Source organism: Gopherus flavomarginatus, chromosome 7, assembly GCF_025201925.1.
Source record: "Gopherus flavomarginatus isolate rGopFla2 chromosome 7, rGopFla2.mat.asm, whole genome shotgun sequence".
In the NCBI taxonomy this organism is placed as follows: domain Eukaryota; kingdom Metazoa; phylum Chordata; order Testudines; family Testudinidae; genus Gopherus; species Gopherus flavomarginatus.
In genome coordinates this window covers 9,205,194-9,211,193 of record NC_066623.1, presented here as the reverse complement: position 1 = coordinate 9,211,193, position 6,000 = coordinate 9,205,194, and positions in this window count along the sequence as shown.

The following is a 6,000-nucleotide window of genomic DNA, read 5'->3' as shown; positions in this document are numbered from 1 at the left end:
CCCCCTTGATCCAAAATAGCCCAAATTTGGTGACTGTCCAGGCATGCCATGTAAGACATCTGTTTGAGAGTTTTGTAGAGAGCTGAGGGTATGGCTCCTAGATGATGAAAGAAACAGGATGGCTAGCTGTGTTCCGGTGGAACGAATGATTTTAATGCTGCTGCTACTTAATGTAATTGTATTTAATGTATGATTCATTACGCCAGGATGTCTAGAACCTTGGATAGGAGTCTTAATTATTTTAAATCTAAATAAATAAAATATCACTTAAAGGAAGAAGAAAGGCAAAACCCAGAAGAAGGACTGTAATCATTAAAAGGACTTTGGAGGTTGAACTGTTTTGCCTCACATAGGGGTGGGTGGGCGGGAGAGAGGGGGCATCACAGGCAGCAAGCATAAATAATGTCAACCAAAGCAACCTATTAGCTCAGAGGCAAGGGCCAGTGCTAGCCCCCATAGCATGAATATAATTGATATCCTCCTTCCTGAGGGATTGAGGGGGACACACACCCCTATCAATGCATTCATCATGTTTGCTCAGTCCTCTAGTTTTGTGGACAGGGTGCTCTTAGGGTATTGTATTCAGAGACATGGACTGATGAGAACTAGAGAGACATCTGAAGAGACCACCAAACTCAAGATCATTTGATAAAGTATTTCAACTTCTGTGCTCGGAAAGATGACAGAGGTATGTAATGAACAGTCTCACTCATTTCGCTCCTCTCTTATTAGCCCAGGTGTCAAAATGACACAAAAACATCTTGACCCGGGGTGCAAGAACAGTTTGTATAGTGGGGGTGCTCAGAGCCATTGAATTAAACTGTAAATCCTATATATAATAGAAACCACTTCAAGCCAGGGGGTGTAGCAGCACCGCACTCTCCAGTTCCAGCATCTACGCCCGGACCTGAAGAAGAGCTCTGTGTAAGCACTGCAGACAACAAATTAAAAAACATCCATTAGGGCTCAACAATATTAACAGATATCTTGATTTCTCAAGGTCTTGAGAGCCTAGAGCTCCTATTGACTTCAGTGGGAGCAGCTGCTGCTCAATGTCCAGGGAGAGGGGGGGCGAGAGACAATCACACCAAGTGATTTTTTTTTTTAAATGAGCACCAAACATGGGACTTTCTCCTGAGAGCTGTACAACAATCTCTGTTATAAAGGACAAAAGCAGTGCCCAGAAAGTCTTCTAAAGATGGGCATTTATTTCCCACTGACCTACTGAGATTCTCCCTAGTCTCCTTAGAGCAGGGGTGGCCAACCTGTGGTTCCGGAGCCACATGCAGCTCTTCAGAAATAATATGTGGCTCCATGAATTGGCACCAACTCCTGGGCTGGAGCTACAGGCGCCAACTTTCCGGTGTGCCAGGGGATGCTCACCACTCAACCCCTGGCTCTGCCACAGGCCCTGCCCCCACTCCACCCCTTCCCGCCACCTCCCCTGAGCCTGCCGTGCCCTCGCTCCTCCCCCTCCGAAAGTCCTATATACCATGAAATAGCGGATCAGGAGGTGCGGGGAGAGAGGAGGTGGTGCTGATCCGCAGGGCTGCTGGTGGGTGAGAGGTGCTGTGGGAGGTGGGAGCTGATGAGGGGCTGCTACCGCATTACTGTGGCTCTTTGGCAATGTACATTGGTAAATGCTGGCTCCGTCTCAGGCTCAGGTTTGCCACCCTTGCCTTAGAGAATAGTAAGAGTGTAGGAACCAGTTGGAGAAGACAGATTTTACATTTTACTGAGTTTAACAACACAGGGGAAATTACCTGCATTTTGACCATGACAGTACTGCCAACTCCATTTAAAGTTACAATATAATCTTGGCTACATTTAATCACTTCTGAGCACAAGCTACCAAGGGCTCCGCTAGATTTGAAGGCAAAACACGTGTGCATAAGCAATGCATCTCCGAGTCAGAGAATTTGCTCAAACAATGTCACCATGGAAGTAGTGTTTTCATAGGCTAGACAGGTCTAAACAGGGTATTCCTTTCCCACTTATATCCAACTCTAATTTAACACGTCATGCAAATGGCACAGGAGGGAAACTGAGATGGAAAAATCCCCTCCATACCCCAAAACTAAGAGACCATCTGCTGTTTCAAAAGAAATTCTAAAGAGCACAGACAGCATCTGCACCCAATTAGGATTTAATTTGAAACAATTGTTATTTGCTATCTCTCTTGTTTTTCTGGGGACAGCTGCTTTGATGTATGCCAATTGACAAAATATGTAAGAAATTTGTAGTCAAAAAGCCCCTGCTGATGGAAGATAGAGGGGTGAACCTCCACTGGCTTTCAACAGGTAATAAGGCTAAACAAACAGAAAACAATACCCACAACTTCTCACGTCCCTCCTTCTAATTTATAGCTCTGAGGACAGGATTGGCCAGATGGCTAACTTGTTCTTTATTCAGCACTATGCTCACTAATCAAAATTCTCGGATCAACGGGTGCTCATCTCACAGCAGCAGATTCTGGAGAAGAGGAGTCACTACTGCTACAAGATAGGGCCTTGCCAAGTCAGTGCAAGTTATATAGTTTCTCATTAGCATGCTAGTGTGCTCTCTCTCTCGATATATATACACACACCGCTACCTCGATATAACATGACCTGATATAACACGAACTTGGATATAATGCAGTAAAGCAGCGCTCCGGGGCGACAGGGCTGTGCACTCTGGTGGATCAAAGCAAGTTCAATATAACACGGTTTCACCTATAATGTGATAAGATTTTTTGGCTCCCAAGGACAGTGTTATATCGAGGTAGAGGTGTATATAAAAATGGCAAACAAACAGTCTATGCTTGGAGTATTTACGTATTGCATACTGCACATGCACATTGCTTGCTCAGTTGTGTATATTGGTGCAGGTCACACATTTCTTCTCAGTCTCTAAGTGCCTATCCAAATATGAATTTTTACTATTAAAAAACAGCATTTATGCACAATTTGTCAGTCAGAAGACAGCAAAGCAACTAAGCAGCATTAATGCATTCTCACAGCATTCCCAGAAGGTAGTCTCATTATCCATTTTACAAATGCATAAACTGAGGCCAAAGAGGTTAAGTGGGCTTGCTTAAACCAAGGTGGGACAGAGGAGGGATGTGAAAGAATCCTATTCCCATCAGATACACATTTTGAACTTCACTTTTTGTTCTCCACACAAAAATGTCAAAGCCAACAAGTGGACTACTAGCTCAAATATCACATTACCAGATTATAAACGGTATATGAAAAGTTAATTAAGTCTGTGTAAATAATTGAATCAAGTCAAATAATTAATTTTGAACTTGGTACAACAGATGCCCTGGTATTTATAGGTACAACTTTCCATCTCTTTACTCCACAGCAGACCACGAAGGTATCATAAAAACAAGTTTGCTTCTAAATAAGCCATGCATCTAAAAGGTGATGTTCCCTCATGCGTACACTCTTACTACGTGACCTGTTTTACTGTTTTCCTTCTAATGAAATTCTTGTCCATTGAAAAAACTTCTCTACCTATGTAGGCGCTACCCATCAGCTGAAAGCTTGAGAGAATATCAAAGGAGGCTTTGGTTTTTCAATACAATCAGCTGGTGTCCAAATGGCATGAGCAACATTTAATGGGTTTTTTTTTAAGGAAGTAATTACTTTGCACAACTTCCTTAGCAAAGCTGGAGATGAAGCAAATGGGAGATTCCTATTTAGTCCATCATCTTCTGATGAAAACAGGAGGAATTTGGTTCTCTTGCGATTGCGAAGAACGTGGAGTAACACTTCAACCAGCACTAACATGGCTGAATGTTACAACAAACTAGCCACCTGGGGGGTAAAATGCAGAACGACAATTAAATACATAGAACTTCAACTTGCACTTTTTACTAAATGCATTATCATATGATGGGCCCTCCAGTAGCATGGTATTTAAAACAAAAAACAAAACAACCCATAGATTTCTGCCCTTGTCCTCAGTACTGGGATTGTTCTTTCACATCTCTGTCTGCAACAGCAGAGAGTCATTTCAGACACTGATTTATACCCTCCTAGATCATCAGAATGTGCTCCACAGAGCATGCTAAAATGTGGATTGTGGTCCCAGTGTTCAGTGCTCCACTAGTCTCTGTGGACTGCAGCTCGGCATTAAAGGTGGTGATGGCAGCTGCAAGTTAGGGGCAGAACTTTAGATCCGAGTAAGCCTCAGTGTAGTCCTCAGTCGGGCAAAGTTTGGGTGAGGGTAGGAGCATGGATGCAAGTGCATTGCCCTGTTGATAGATGCATACAGCTCCCCATCAGAAATATTCACTCTCACCTGAAACTCCAGAGCCCTATTTTTCCAAAGACCAAATTAGTAATATATTAAGGGCAGATCATCTGAGCTCAGAGAAGACTGGGACAATTTCTTCTGTGTGGACGTTGCCCCAAAGGAGAGACACACCCACCCACGCCTTTCTCCATGCACAAGGTTGCTCAGGAAAAGACCGTGGCCTGGGATGCCCCCACTCAGAGCAATGCTGATAAACAGTCTACTCTACTGCCAAGCATGGAGCAACACAAAGGAAGTAACCACAGTTAATCAGTGATTAAAAAAGTGTTCCATGTCCTGTGCACGGCCCTGACTGGCCTGGAACTGTCTCAAAATTAATTCAGAGGAACACTTCTTACTGGAGGAATGGCAGCTTTAAAAAAAAAAAAAAAAAAAAGGATGGAATTTAGTATGATACTGATCCAAAGCCCATCAGATTCAGTGATTCGTTTAATTGATTCCATCACTGGTGGATCAGGCCCTACGTATAGATTATTTGCCAGTATTCTGCTATCATCATGTCACCCTCTTGTAGTACAAGTTGCTGGGAAATAGCAACTCAGTACAAACATGCACAAACTTGGGAAAAAAATCTTGGCTACATCCTCTCTTAGTCAGAGTTTCAGAAAGTTTCAAGTTGCACACTGTGCTGGTAAACAAGTTTTCCCAAGCCCTAGGTTATAAATATTTACAAGATAAGCAGTAACAATTGGTGCAGAAGAATTATAACCTACAACACACCCATAAGCACACTGAGAACCAGCTACAAATGCTTAGAGTGACAGAATCCTTGGATTTTTCTTTCCCGTAGATTAGATCAGTGGTAGGCAACCTATGGCACAGGTGCCGAAGGCGGCACGCGAGCTGATTTTCAGTGGCCCTCACACTGCCCAGGTCCGGGCCACTGATCCAAGGGGCTCTGCATTTTAATTTAAATTTTAAATGAATCTCCTTAAACATTTTAAAAACCTTATTTACTTTGCATACAACAATAGTTTAGTTATATATTACAGACATATAGAAAGAGACCTTATAAAAACATTACCATGTATTACTGGCACGCGAAACCTTACATTAGAGTGAATAAATGAAGACTCACCACTTCTGAAAGGTTGCTGACCCCTGGATTAGATGATACATAGAAATAAAGTGTTTCTGTTGTGCTCATCACCATGGTGTTATATTTTAGACAGAAACAAACATGCATGCACAGAAGTGAAAGTGAAAGTGAAAGCATGCCTGTGTTTGGCTGGGGAGGGGGGAAAAGAAGTGAAACTGGAATCTGGTGGCCATTTAGAGATGGGCTTAAGGTAAATTTACAATAACCCTTCTGCTTCTTATGTCTATGGGGTATTTCACATCCCTTCCAATCCTACCTTGTCTCTACATACCCCTGACATTCTATATTAAGCAAGGAGATCTCTAGGGACTGGATCTATATTAGGGGTTGTAGCTTGATGTAGCTAAGTCAGTACGAAACCCTACTGTAGATAATCTGCCAATAACGTAGGCTAGGACTCTCACAAATGCAACTTATCCTAGCCTGAAATTGGTACAATGCAAGTGCACTGGAAGTATACACAGGTATAGATGCATCAGAAATCACACCAGTGCAAAACTCCAATGTAGACAAGTCCCAGGGCTCAAATGCTTGGGGGAGGGAAGCCAATTCTATGGTGTAGTCTGGCATCTCCAAAAATTGTCCTATCTTGAGCT